The sequence below is a fragment of the Lycium ferocissimum genome, chromosome 1, assembly GCF_029784015.1.
Source record: "Lycium ferocissimum isolate CSIRO_LF1 chromosome 1, AGI_CSIRO_Lferr_CH_V1, whole genome shotgun sequence".
NCBI classification, from domain to species: Eukaryota; Viridiplantae; Streptophyta; class Magnoliopsida; order Solanales; family Solanaceae; genus Lycium; species Lycium ferocissimum.
In genome coordinates, this window is record NC_081342.1 from 4,914,562 (window position 1) to 4,929,911 (window position 15,350).

At 35.1% G+C, this 15,350-nt stretch overlaps 1 long non-coding RNA gene across 1 annotated transcript; it reads left to right on the forward strand.

Moving 5' to 3' along the window:
• Nucleotides 1-11,538: 11,538 nt before the first annotated feature.
• On the forward strand, nucleotides 11,539-15,048 carry LOC132068885 (uncharacterized). The gene is made up of 3 exons (XR_009417562.1): nucleotides 11,539-12,429; nucleotides 13,553-13,616; nucleotides 14,869-15,048. It is a non-coding gene; the product is annotated as an uncharacterized LOC132068885 (long non-coding RNA).
• Nucleotides 15,049-15,350: the final 302 nt, after the last annotated feature.

Genomic DNA, 15,350 nt, shown 5'->3' on the forward strand with positions numbered 1-15,350 from the left:
ACGTTTGTAATAATTTAGCTAGTTTGGGTAACCTGTGTGTGATCAAAGTGGCACTACCACGTCGAAGTTTGTTGCTACTGTCTCTACTAGGAAGTAGGAACGATGATCCTAATGGGACATCTATTTTGTATAATGTTGCTATCTAGTAATGAATAAAGTTCTCTGTTTAACAAAAAAATCAAAACATTTTATGTAATACATGTGTTTAACAATTTTGTCCGTTATTTAAACTTCACTTTGAAATAGAAATGTTGAAGTTAAAAAACTAGTTTGAGGAATATTTGAAGTATAATAGGAGTAATAGTTTGTCAATCACAAAAAAAAAAAAAAAAAAAAAAAAAAAAGGTTCATGTCTCTCAAGACATGATTTGCACTAGTTTTATTCTGGAATCAGAAATACCATAAATTAGATGATTACGAATTACTTATAAAGTTATATACAATGGTTTGTGGACGTGCACACCTTTTGCGTGTGCCATGTGTAATGCATGTGTGATATATACACGTATCGTATCATTATTGATAAGTTAGTGTTCCTAAAAGAAATTAACTTAGTAATGCTTGAGACATGTACATTTAAAATCATAAGAAAATAGTATATATAATCCTGACCCACAAGATGTATAAAGGCTTGTACACTGCGTCGGATTTTGATAACTTTGGAAAGAAAAGTTGAAATCAAAATAACAAGTCATCTGTCTAATAATTAAATCTTTACATATAGAGTAAAAGTAACAAACTTTTTAACTATCCCTTAACGAACTTTTACATTTAGAGTACAATAACAACAAAACCAGTATGGAAAAATCGGTTTATGAGTATGGTAAGTAGGTCTTGATTTTATTTCTACACTTGACACGTTTAGAGGAAATCTTATTCAGCCTAAAAAGTTTTTAATTGTTTTTTCACACCTCGAATAATTAAAAACTCAGTGATAAATATTCTAGATAAAGTGAACGCTAGATTTAAAAAGAGGAAGACAATGTTGTCCTTTCCTATTAAAAAGATGGGTGACCATCTTATATAGTAAAAATTTAAAATCATACCAATTTTTTTTTTTTGGCAAATAATGAATTATTATAAGTAAATCTATTTGTTTTATTATTTTCCATTATTTAAAGTTTAATTTGAAATAGAAATTATGAAGTTGGAAAACTGTTATCAGGAGTATTTAGAATATAATAGTTTTCAATCACACAATGTTAATTTTTTGCAAAGCAAAATTCATGTTGATAAACTTCCAAATACTCTCATTTTTGGCTTCAAGATCACTCCAAGTACTGGAAGATGCAATTAATTTGATACTCGTAAATGTGTGTCAGAATTTATTCCAATAAATTAATCCCCCCCTTTATTAAACTAGTAATCCCTCTACAATAAATTCTCTCTATTAGTGGTAAAGAAAATACTAACAAACAAGAAATTTGTTACGTGTATAAGTGAATAGAACATGTAATATTTTAAATTACAAAACAGGTGAGTACAAAGACTAAACTTATATATATAAATGTGAACAATTCCCAAATAAGGCTCTCGATTTCACAGGAAAAAGATGATGTTAAATTTGAAAAATACAATTCTTGCGAGTTAGAAAAGAATGTTTCAGAGAGATCGTTAATGGTAAAAGCAGGGTTCGATGGGTTTCTTAGAAACCGAGTTAAGAATGATCCTGTGGGAAATAATAATTCTTTTTCGATCATTGAAATTAGAAAACCCATTCTTCTTGATAGTGAAGATATTTCAGAGCCATATTCCATGTCGAAGACATATTGGAAAACATTCATAATGTTTCCTCTTGCATATGTTGATTACCTTCAAGCTCCTGGGATTTTTGCACCTTTCACGGAGGCCAGTTTTGATCCAGTGACTAATAGTTTTTTCATCTTCTATGTTCATCAATTTTCAGATCTCTTGAGACCGAAGTCAAAGTTTTATATTCATGAGAAATGGAGGGTTCTTGAATCTCACCATTCAGAGAGTTTACATATCTTCATCTTCCTCTTTGATGAAGTGGGTGTCCAGCAAGATTACAACAAAATTGAAGGTTCAAGTGTCAGCACGTGTATTCCAATCAATAAAGCCAAGGAAATTGTTATAATTATTGTTCATTCGCCTTTTCCATTTGATCCAGGTGGATTGTGTCCCCAGTTATTCATTTTTTGGAAAAGGGCCAAAAATACCCCTAACGTGTGAGAAATGGCTCACAAATACTCTCTATGCATCTATTAGTTCGAAAATACCTTCAGCCTATTTTTTTTGGCTCAAAAATACCCCTCAAACTAACCCTCACCTAACCCCCCAAATTTGATGATTTTTTCTTATTTAAAAAAGCCACGTGTCTTATTATGATTAGTCACATATATTATTTAATTTTAAAAAATAAACTAAACCGCTGACCCATTTATCTGACCCGTTTCTTTTAAAGTCCGTGGATGGCTTTTCTACAACAACTCAGTAGCCGCTTGAGAGTTTCTAAAAGTAGGCTGTTGAAACTCAAGCAGTGAAAGAAAATCTTTCCTGCTACATCACTTGCATCAAACAGGAAAACAAACATGCTTAATTGTAGAATTCAACGCCTCTTAAATCATATACAATATTGTAGTGACCTCTCCCGATTTGATTTTGCAAGAAGTAATGATTATAGTATAAACTTCAGAGGACATAAACACATGAGGCGAGTACAAGAAAGGCATAAAGAATACACAAGTGCAAAAGTAATTACATCTGCGATGGAACAATCAAGTACAGCAACACTATTGTTTGGCAATAAAAGACTCAAGTGATGTATAATTAAGCACATGAATATAGTGTTGAGAATTGCTGTTGAAGCATGGGAGAGTGTCATTTAGAAATGTAAAAGAAAGACAAGCCCACCAATTTGGGAATCTGGAACCAAAATAGCCTCAGAAAAAAGTTTTTGAACCAAACTACCCAAAAAAAAAAAAAAAAGTTACAAAAGCGCTTTAACGCAAGAAATTACAAGCGCTTAAGCGGCTTAACGGGGCACTCAACATCGTTAACTCGCTATAGCACAAGAATTTCATCGTGCTAAAGCGGTCTCCGGTTTTTTTTTTTGGGCCTTTTGGTTAACCCTTCTTTCATTACACTTTTTAACGTACTTTGACCATAGATTAATCATGCTTCGGGATCCCGAAACTTCAATATTTTATATAGAACCCTACTTATTTTTGTGCGATTAATAAGGTAGGCTCAATACATCAAGGATAAGAAATCTTCGGATGACCGTTTTAGTGGTTGAAAAGTGCTCGAACGCCATTTTTGTTTGAAGGCTTGGTGTCATTAGCTTTAAGTTCTTTACGAATACTTAAACTTGTTCATTAATAATAAATCAAAAGTAGTAAAAATACAATCATCAAAAAAAAAAAAAAACTTAAAATACATTCATCATTTCATGCCCTTGAGTTGATGAAAAACTAAACATACTAATATTCTTCAAAATAACAACATCATCATAAATTAAACTTAAAACTAAAATCACAACATTCTTAATCATCATCAGAATACAAGTCCTCAATATCGTCCTCAGAAAAATATTAACGGTTTCTTAAGACACATCTTTTTTCAGAAGCTGTTAGCTAGTTCTCTACCGATTGATGATGCTTGTTCTTCGGCCAACTTTAGCATGTAAAATCTACATCGTCTTGCCAACATTCTGTTGTTTTCTTTTCTAATCCTTTGCACGGCAAGCTCGCAAGTTTCTGGACCTACTTAAGGCATGGTTATGGAGTACCTTGTTGAGATTGGAGCATTGAGATTTTCTAAGTCACGAACAAGACGTTCTGATTCGGCAAGCCGATGTGACCATTATCGGCGTAAACCGCAATAATATTCTCACTGATTTGAATATTTCACACTGCAGAAATCATCATTACGCTCTAAGAAGGTGGGCATTTAGCTCATCTAGTTTGAAATCCGGTATCGCTCGAAAAGCGCTATGATTTGAACTATCATCATCAACGGCTATTTGGTTCTTTTGGAAGGAGTAAAGACCAAGCTGAGTTTCTACTACTCGACATTGAATACGTTATAGTCTAATAACAAAAGAAAGTGCTACTTATATAGTTGCAAACCCCCATGTACTCCTACTTGGGGAGGGGGGGGGGTGGTCTTTATGACCTTACCTACTTACTTCATATAAAAAAATATTAATCTTCATCGGACATCTCACAGTCTGAATCCCACTTGGATCTAAATCTTGTGCTACCATGTACACTATATTCTATCCTAAGGTAACGTATTTGCAACCGATTGTTCTCTTCGCGAAAACGGTTAAGAGCAAAATTATACTCTTGTGGAGTTCCACGAGGCATTGACATAACACGTTTTTTTGGGCGTTTAAGCCCTACTGACGCTAACTTTTGCTCCAGTGCTGCAGCCTCCCTAACACGCCAATCCCACTCCTCTCTCATTTTATTATTGTATTCTCGATTGAATCTGTTGTTAGGGTTGTTTGAGTATTCAAAATCTTCACCCAATTCCCATGTCCTACCCATTGCGTCGAATATGTTTTCTGGAGTGAACGATATAACACGACTAATATCTCTAAATTGGTCAAAAAATGACATAGTAACTCAATTTTGTGTGGTTGGTAACTATTCGTCAAATTACGTTATATAACACTTAAAGTTTGATTCGAATTATGACATTTTTCTGTATGACAGTTGAGGTGACAATATATTGCAGCGGTATAAGCGCGAAGAAAATCTTCGCATTATGATAGTATAACGCAAGAATCTCATGCGTTATACTTGTATAACGCAGTCATTTAATGCGTTATGTCAGAATAACGCAGTATTTTACTGCGCTATTCTGCCACGAGCTGACATAGCGCGGTTAATTCATGCGTTATGCAACACTCCGTACTTAATTTGATTTGACGTAACACTGCAAGACACACTAATTGCATGCATGCGTTGGTTCAATATTCAAACTTCAAATCTTATTAATACAGAGTTCGAATAAGGGAAAAAATTCTAAGTTTCATCCAATTTTTAACACAAATTCTAAGTTTCATCCAGTTTTTACATTTTGTATTCCTCCTAATTTAGGGGTTATACACCTGATATGGATCATATCGGATGGTCTCCTCAATCGGGATGGATGAATCAGGTTGGAACATCCTCAGTCTATCTAACTACTCAAAACGATGGTCCTTCCTCAAGTTTCGGTGTAGTTGATTACTATCGGTACATCTATTTTTTTTTAACATCAATAGTATTATTTGATGTGTAGTAGTTAAAATACTCTAATTTCTTATGTAGGGAGAATGTGGTGGTTGCACCAAATTATAGGCAAAGACCTGTCATGGATGATCCGAATTATATAGTGACATCATCCAACGATAGTGAGGAAATACCTAATGCGGAGGAAAGTGACGATGAGCAAAGTGACGATGAGGTTGAGGTTGGAACTAATCCTCAATATCAAGTAGAACTGTTGCAAGACATGATGAACAGTCCGGCACACCAGGAGGAACTGAATTCACAGCAACCATTTGAACAGCAAGAGTCGACTCCGGTTCAGCCGCAAAGCCAATTTCAACAGCAAGAGTCGACCCCGATTCAGTGGCATTCCGATGAGATCCCCTATCTTGATCATCTTCAAGATCGCCCAGATGCCTTTGTCTTTACTAGGGATGATGATCATATTCGGCGAAGTTTGTGGAAAGAGCCAGTGGATCTTTTACAACAAAAGGCTCATATTAAAAAATGCATGATTTTCAGCTTGAAAAAATCATTGCAAGGGGCTGTTAAGATTTATCGCATCTAAGGGATGAGGGAGTTTAAAGTTGACGATTCCACGCAAAAACTTTGGCTATTGGTATGCAAGCGAAAATATCAAGGCTGCGAATGGATGCTCCGTGGTAAGAAAACTGCTGAAAAGATGTGGACTATTTCAAAGTTCTACAAAAAGCACACTTGTGATATGGGTGACCTCCCAGATGATCATTGCAAGCTAGATACCAATATGATTGCTTATGTATTAGTTGGCGACATTGGAAAAAACCCAAGGTATCCCCTTCGCCTAAGTTTATTTTATTTTTGGTGTTAATATAATGTTCCTCGTTGCTATATGCTGATATTTCAACTTTTTCAGGTTCCCTATTAAAGATTGTATTACAGCCGTCCTGAAAGTATATAGCAAAACTGTTAGTAGGAGGAAGGCGTATCTTGGGCGTAGGCGTGCACATGAGATAGTCTACGGCAATTGGGAGGGCTCTTTCAAGAAGTTGCCGAGATACATGGTGGCTCTACAACACTTCAATCATGGTACTGTTGTTGAATGGAAGCTCAAATCGAAGCCTGGTGTGCCCGGTAATATTTTAGAGTTTGTGTTTTGGGCATTCAAACCATGCATTGATGGTTTTTCTCATTGTCGTCCTATAATATCAATAGATGGAACACATGTGTACGGGGCATATGACATAAAGCTGCTAATTGCAGTTGGAATGGATGCAAATGGAGCTATATTCCCTCTAGCTTTTGCAATTGCAGCTAATGAGAGCATTAGTACGTGGGGTATGTTTTTGGACTACTTAAGGCAACACGTTATTAAGGATCGCATGGGAGTATGTGTGATCTCAGACAGAAATGCTGGCATATTGCATAATATGTTCAATTTGCATGGGTGGCAACCACCCTTTGCCTACCATCGTTATTGTTTAAGGCATTTGAAGGCAAACTTCCAAAAGGCATATCGAATCCCAGCATTTTGCAATTGGATGTGGTAGGCGAAGAGCATCAGGAGAAGAAGTTTAACCTGCAGATGGACATTATTAGGCGGGCGAATGAGGAAGCCTTCCACTGGTTGAATGCAATTGATAAAGACAAATGGACATTACACCAGGATGAAGGTAGGTGATGGGGTGTGCTGACAACAAACAACTTTGAGTCATTCAATGACTTGTTAAAATATGCACGGGGATTACCCGTCACCGCAATGGTGAGAATGACTTTTAAGCAGGTTGTGGAGCGGTTCGTCAATAGATCAAAAAAGGCCAAAGCACATGCAGTAGCAGGTCTAAGATGGATGCCAAAACCGTCACAACTGTTCGAGTACCACAAATATAGGGCTCAGAAACATGACCGATGGATCGAGTACAACTCCGCAGCGCATATTTGAACTCACACAAGTGTGCACCAAGGTAAAGGAGGTAATGTCCACATAATTTGTGAGATTCCAAGAACATGCACATGCGGCAAGTGGCAATCATATCACATGCCATGTTCTCATGCCTTCAAGTGTTTTATCGCAATGGGAAAGAATGCCTCCGCGTACATGGCTGAGGAATATACAGTTGAAAATTATGCAAGAACGTATGTTGGAAGGTTCTACCCACTTGGTAGTGAGAGTTATTGGCCACCGGATCCATTTTCAATGGTTGCAAATAAAGCATTTATCCGTAAATTCAAAAAGAAAGCATACTGCCGTATTCATAATGAAATGAATGTTCCACCAGGGAGATACACTCAAAAATGCTCATTTTGCAATTATGTTGGTCATGATAAGCGCAAGTGTCCCTTACAGCATGGTGGTCAAACTACATCTCGCGGTGGAAGTACCTCTCGTGGTGGAGGAAACTTTCGTGGTGGTAGATCTAGCAGTGGTGGCACATCTAGTGGTGGTGGCACATCTCGCGGTGGTGGCGGAAGATCAACTCAAGGGCATTAATTGATGAATGTTTTTTAAGTTTTTTTCTTTCTTTGATGATTGTATTTTAAAAAGTTTGGGTTTCTTATTAATGAACAAGTTTAAGTATTTTCATATTGTTATGAATGATGCAATTTAATTATTTTGAGATTTGTATGAATGCTGCAATTTTGACTAAAAAATAGTAAACTTAAATCTAAATTTAAGTATTCGTAAAGAACTTAAAGCTAATGACACCAAGCCTTCAAACAAAAATGGCATTCGAACACTTTTCAACCACTAAAACGGCCATCCGAAGATTTTCTTATCCTTGATGTATTGAGCTTACCTTATTAATCGCACAAAAATAAGTAGGGTTCTATATAAAATATTAAAGTTTCGAGGTCCCGAAGCATGATTAATCTATGGTCAAAGTACGTTAAAAAGTGTAATGAAAGAGGGGTTAACTAAAAGGGCCGAAAAAAAAATGGGGACCGCTTAGCGCGATAAATTCGCGCTATATAAGTAACGGTGCCATCCGTTAATCGCTTTAGCGATAATTTTTGCGCTAAAGGCAGTTTTGTAACTTTTTTTTTTTGTTGGGGTAGTTTGGTTCAAAAACTTTTTTCTGAGGTTATTTTAGTTTCGGATTCCCAATGCCAAAGGTCGAAATTCGGGGAGCATTCAATCCTCTCTCCGTCAACCTCCCTTCAAGGCTTCGCTAATTTCTCTTTCATCTCCAACAGACCCATCGGTGATTAAACAGGTCACTGGGCGGGTCAGCGGTTTATGGTTTAAAAGTGGGTTAGTTTATTTTTTAAAATTAAATAATATATGTGACCAATCATAATAAGACACGTGGCTTTTTTAAATAGGAAAAAAATCATCAGATTTGGGGAGTTAGTTGAGGGTTAGTTTGAGGGGTATTTTTGAGCCAAAAAAATAGGTTGAGGGTATTTTTGAACCAATAGGTGGATAGAGGGTATTTGTGAGCCATTTCTCATACGTTAAGGGTATTTTTGGCCCTTTTCCGTTCATTTTTTATTCATCCTTAAGGACAAGGATGATTTTAGGAGGGGTGATATGTTATGAGCCAAAATTAACTAGCAGGTAACTTGCACATCGGCAAGGGTCTCTTTTGTAATTAACTACATCATCTTATATAAATAGGGGAATTAGGGCTTGTAATTGGGAGATTGTGAATTGAATATTGAAATAGATTTCTCCGCTTCTCTTTCTATATACGTTTTGGTTATTGACTTCGCCGGTGACACATCCGGCCAGTCTATCTGATAATATGTTCAGAGACCATTCTTGCACTTGGTTCCTTAGGATTTTCCTCTGTTTCTGTTTGAGTCTTAACAAAAACATTCATGTTTCTAGAAAATATAAACTTATTCTCAAAAACGTAAATCTTTGATTTTCAAATACTGTGAAAAAAACTTCCGGTAAAAAGTGAATAATTCTCATGGCCAAACGGGTTTTTATTGGTCATTAATGGATTATTCTCAACTCCCCCGAACAATTGCACAGCCTGCCCTTCTCAAATGGGCTGGTCTTTATTTTTGTCCTTTAAAATTGAACTTATGTCTAGTGGAACAGAAGTTTTTTAAGAGTGCAGAGCATAACTTGTGAAATATTATGATATGAAAATATAAACTTATTCTCCGCAAAAGGATTATTTATTATGAGGGGCAACAATTAAAGACCAACATAAAGTAGGGGGCAGAACCAGAATAGAAAAGCTTACCCCTCCTATGAGTAAATATTATATTGTAGCCTCATTAGACCGTACATCTTTATTGGTATATCCAGATAATAAATAGGAGCATAAATTGAAACATTTTGGGCTTTAAAGATAGTTATCAAATCGTTAGCACCACATAAGTGCCAATGGCCCCAACTCCCCTAATAGATGAGTTGGGCTTGGGCTTTAGGTTTTATCTATAGATATAAAAGGCAATATAGGAAATAAAATTTTGTTTTAGGGTTTCTCCTTCTCAATGTCAACCTTTTGGCTGCCTATATTAGATTCAATCTTCTTTCATTGGCATCTTTGAATTGGTTGCATATTTCAAGGTATGTAGTTTGATTTATTCATCCTTTTTCATCACCTTTATCTTTTTGTACTTTGATTTTAATTACCAAATTTTTGGATTGACCAAGGTTGTTTTGCTCTTTCTTTTAGGGTGTGTTTGGTATCATAGCCCAGTATTAGGCCTATATCAGATTCAATCTTCTTTCTTTGGGATCCCTGAATTGGTTGCATATTCCAAGGTATGAAGTTTGGTTTATTCATCTTTTTCATCCCCTTCATCTTTGTGTACTTTGATTACCAACCTTTTGGATTGGCCAACATATTTTATTCTTTCTTTTAGGGTGTTTGGTATGAAGGAAAATGTGTTTCTAAAAAATATATTCATGAAAAATAAGTTATTTTCTTACTTATTTTCTAGTGTTTGCTAAGTAAGTAGAAAAATTATTATCTCAAAAGCGTCTATATGTAATCTAGCAAAACACTATAAGGGTGAGATGAGTGGGGAGTGGGACTTAGGGGCAATGGGTAGGTGGAGAAAAGACAACGAACTTGAAATGTAATCTATATGAAACTTGTTTTCACTATTTCTATTAAAGAAGTTATTTTTCTCATTTTTTAAGGAACTTATTTTTTTCAGAGAAAATATTTTTCAAAATATTTTGACCAACCAGACATGGAAAAATTAGAAAACATTAATTTTTCTAGAAAATGTTTTTCTCCGTATCAAACACACCTTAGTCTCTTTTTCTTTTAATATGAGGAAGGGAAATATAGAGGGATAGTGAAATTGAGGAAATAATCTTCTATACCACTTATTTGTGGAATATATATATTGATATTAGTAGACTAAAAGCTATGGTGATTCCAAGTATATTATGCATCCATTTAGTTATGATGCCAAAGTTTTGCTTATGTTTTTTAAACTCTTTTTTATTTAATGGTCCAAGCAAGGAGGTGTTTTTAGTAGAAAAGGCTTCTCATTAGCAATGTATTATGGTAGGTAATTAATCCATAGCTAATAAGGTAGGTAAGTATTCTATAATTAAATGCAAGAAATCTAAGGCATCCTGTATAACATTCTTTCTAATTTTTCTTGTTGTGGTACGATGAATCTACATGTGTACAATTGTAGACATATGTGTACTTATTGAAGAGCAACCATATTTCATCGCTCACTTTCTATCAGTTGGATATAAAAAATGTATAAGTGTACATATGTCGCTTTCAACAACACGTGGCAACCTCAACTCTTATGTCATTAGCAAATTATTCTCAAATCCCCTAATAATAAAAGGCTGTTTGTATTGGCTTATTTTAGGTCTTTTAAGTCAAAATAGCTTTGTGTTGGGAAAGATTAAAAAAAATTAAAAAAATAAAGGGTTTTTAAGTCAACATGACAAAAATAAGTCAAAAGTCATGAATTAGGATTAGTTGTTGAGTACTCCCATATTTGTGGAATAAGTAGTCCTTGGAGTCTTTATATGGATTTGGATAATACCCTCCTCGTGAACTAACTTTTGAGGTTCGCCTTGATTCATTCTTAAGAGGGTGTTTGTATTGACTTTTTAAAAGTAGCTTATAAGATAAAAGCTAAAAGCCGTAAGTTGGGAATATCCAGATTTTGACTTATTTCTGTATTTTTTTCGCCTAAAAGTAAGTGCTTAAAATCACCTTTTATCTTTTTCAAGCATCACAAAAAGAAAAAGAGCTTAAAAGCCAATAAGCACTTAAAATAAGCCAATCCAAACACTTATATTAGTGCTTAAAAACTATTTTGGCTTACAAATACCTAAAATAAGTCAATTCAAATAGGATCTGACGTATGACAGATGCTTGTAATAAACCTGTAATGGACTCGAGAATGTGAAATGTAATTGTAAGGTGAAATTGACAATTGAGGCAAAATTGAGAAATTTATTAATATCCAATCAGGTTGCAGTTACAAATGATTGGTAATGTGAGAATAGAACTCCAAGATGATTCTTGAGCTTCAATGGATTCCCGTAATGGAGAATTTAGGTTACAGAGAGAAGAGAAATTGGGAAAGACGAAGAAGAGAGAAAGATTGAGGAAGAAGAATACCAGATCAATAACTGCCTCCTTAGCTATCAATTTTTGTTATTTAACAACTCAGCATAACAAACTCAGCATAGATCTCAACCGTTGATTTGCTTCTAATTGTGGCCGTTGATCACTTATTCACATGGATTAATGAGCTGGCCCCACTGTAGCACGTGCGATACGCGTGCACTTCTTTATTCATGGCTAATTGACTAAATCCCCAATTCCACCTAAATCAATCTCAATTCGAATGACCTAAACAAACCCTAATTGACTCCACTTTCATAACAAAACCTCAAGTTAGGTTGGGCTTAGGCTTTAGGTTTTATTGGGCAATATGAGAAAGATAACTTTTGCTTTAGGGTTTCTTCTCAATGTCAACCTTTTTCTTTGAATTCTAATTAGGTTGGGCTTGGGTTTTAGGTTCTATTGGGCAATATGGGAAAGAAACTTTCGTTTTAGGGCATCTTCTCAATGTCAACCTTTTGGCTACCTATATAAGATTCAATCTTCTTTCATTGGGATCCTGCATTGGTTGCATATTCCAAGGTATGTAGTTTGAATTTTCTTTTCTTCTCATCTTTTTGTTTTAGGGCTTCTTCTCATTGTCAACCTTTTAGCTGCCTATTTAAGATCCAATCTTCTTTCATTGGGATCCTGAATTGGTTGCATAGTCCAAGGTATTTAGTTTGATTTTTTTTTTCCCTTCTCCTTCATCTTTTTGTATTTTGATTTTGACTACCAACCTTTTGGAATGGCCAAGGATGATTTGCTCTTTCTGTTAGGGTGTGTTTGGTATGATGGAGAATGTTTTTCTGAAAGTATTTTCTTGGAAACACGTGAATTTCTTACTTATTTTCTAGTGTTTGCTTAGTAAGCAAAAAAAAAAAAAAAAAATTATTTCAAAAGCATCTATATGTAATCTATCAAAACATTATGAGGGTGAGATGGTGGGGTTTGAGGGCGATGGGTAGATGGAGTAGAGACAGAATTTGAAATGTCACTTATGAAACTTGTTTTCACTGCTTCCATTAACGAAGTTATTTTTCTAATTTTTTAAAGAACTTGTTTTTCTAGAGAAAATATTTCCCAAAATATAACCCACCAAACATGAAAAAATTAGAAAACTGTTATGAGCCAAAATGAAGTAGCACGTGACCTGCAACATGGGCAAGGGACTATTTTGTAATTAGCTACATCTTATATAAACAGGGGAATTAGGGCTTGTAATTGGGAGATTGTGAATAGAATATTGAAATAGCTTTTCCTCTTCTCTCTCTATTGTGTTTTGGTTATTGACTTTGCCGGTGACGACTCCGTCCAGTCTATCAGAAAATCTGTTCAGGGACCATTCTTGCACTTGGTTCCTTAGGATTTTCCTTTGATTCTAGAAAATGTTTTTGTACGAGGTTCACAAAATCCTACTTCTCAATTTTTATCATTGTTGTATTAAATCATAGAGCATTGTTACAGTTTCACTCCTAACTGCTTTAAGTTTTCAGTTGGTAAAACTTTTGCTATAAGTACTATGTTGAACCTTTGGGAGTTCTCCACTTCTCCTCATTAATAAATTGGAACTTACCCTTTGTAATTGATGTGTCATCAGCCTGCGGTTACATGTTGGGCTGATGGGATAAGCAGTAATATAGTTTATTATATCTTTTTAGAGGTGCTAGCTCTTTTCCATTTCTTGTATTTAAATAATTACTTTTTGCTAGATAAAAGATTTTTTATTGATAAAGAAGTAGAGTATGACATAGTTACACTTTTCTTGTATATATATATATATGATATCAGATAAAGGAGATAAGCTGGAGAAGAGGACATTGGGATTCTCTCTTGGAATACCTTGACTATCCAGATGAAAGTTTGTTCTCTGATATGTTCCTGCTAATTAACCGAAGGCCTTATGCCTTGCAATTTCCATGCTTAAATTCATGGGTGCATTTTTGCTGTTTAATTTACAGAATAAGTTGCATTCTTGATATCTGAATTCCAAATGTCAATGCATGAAGATTATATGCAGAGACTACCATCTAATGCCATATCTTGTAGTTGCTATATACGTGTACAAAATATTGTTATGAGAAGTTACATAAGATACTTCCAAGTTCCATCTCAAGACTATAGCAGTTGTAAATTCTTATCACTCTTTTGAAAACCTGGCATATTTGGTAGTATCAGAAGTTGACATAAAAAACATTCTATTTGTCAAAGTTGTCTCTACTCTTTCCCTTGGTAGAACTTGGGAGTTGGAAAGATCCTCTTAATGTTCCTTCCAACCGAGGCTAAAGAAAAGTAGATAACTATGTAATCATAGAGAACTTGTTTAATCTAGTAGTATTAGTTCTTTTGTTCATGTTTTTGGTTCTTGGAGCTGGTTCATTGATCTAGAAAAAGTTGATAAATATGCAATCACAGATAACTTGTTTAATGTAGTAGTATTAGTTCTTTTGTTCATGTTTTTGGTTCTTGAGGGCTGGTTCATTGATCTAGAATAAATGAGCAGAAACGCTACATCATAGTTTGTTGGATCTATCTTTTAGGTACCTTTTAGTGTTTGAACAACTTCCGCTAGCTAGTCCCTTCTTTTTCCGTAAATACCATTGGAATCAATAAAGTTTTGCTCTTTACAACATGTTCTTTAATACTTCTTTTTTAGCATTGTTAGTCAATAGATGTTGATGTTTATGTTAATGAGCATGTACACTGGCGTGCTTTTCTTTACCAGAATACTAAATTACAAGTCCTAATTCTCATAATCTTCCTTGCTTCCTACTTCAAGCTTTTGCAAAAGTTTTATAATACGAGGTTGGATTTACATTATATTGTCATAATTATCTCCAATCTTCCTTGCTTCCTACTTCAAGCTCTTGCAAAAGTTTTATAATACGAGGTTGGATTTACATTATATTATCATAAGTATCTCCAACTCCAGCATTCTACTTTTCTTTTTTAGTTTTTCACTGATTCCCTAGTTGTGGTTGCATTAACATGTCATGACAAGTTACTCTTCGGAGTTTTCTTGATTAGTGAATTGAGAATCTCGTGTATTTGGATAAACTATTGCTTTGAAAGTATATCCAAGTAACTATTACTCGTTTTAATTGTCATTATAGAATGGGCATGGACAAAGCTATATCAAGTGCCCCCATATCAAAGCGGAGAGTCAAAGAGAGCAGGAAACTGATGCTGCGACCTGAGTATCCTCCAATCCACTTTAAAAGCGAAGGAGATCGTTCTTGAGATCTTCTCTTCAACCTTTTCCGACGCTCCTCTCTTTATGAACATGACTTGTGGTATTTGAGGCCTTGAGCTCTTTGGGGTTATATCATCATGTAGTATTGACATTTTCACAACCCCTTCACATCTTCACTACCACTGTCATGATACCGCCCAAACTATCTTCACCATCTCCGCAGGCGCTACCACCCATCTCCGCCATACAATGACAACCGCCGCCACCGCCGTTAACCCATCCTTTATAGGTCTGTAGTATATAGCAAAGTGTTTGTTATAATTGTAATAGCAGGAGACATAGAAATTCTAATATCTGTAGGAAAAAATATGTACCTTCATCATATTAGTGGATCATTGAATG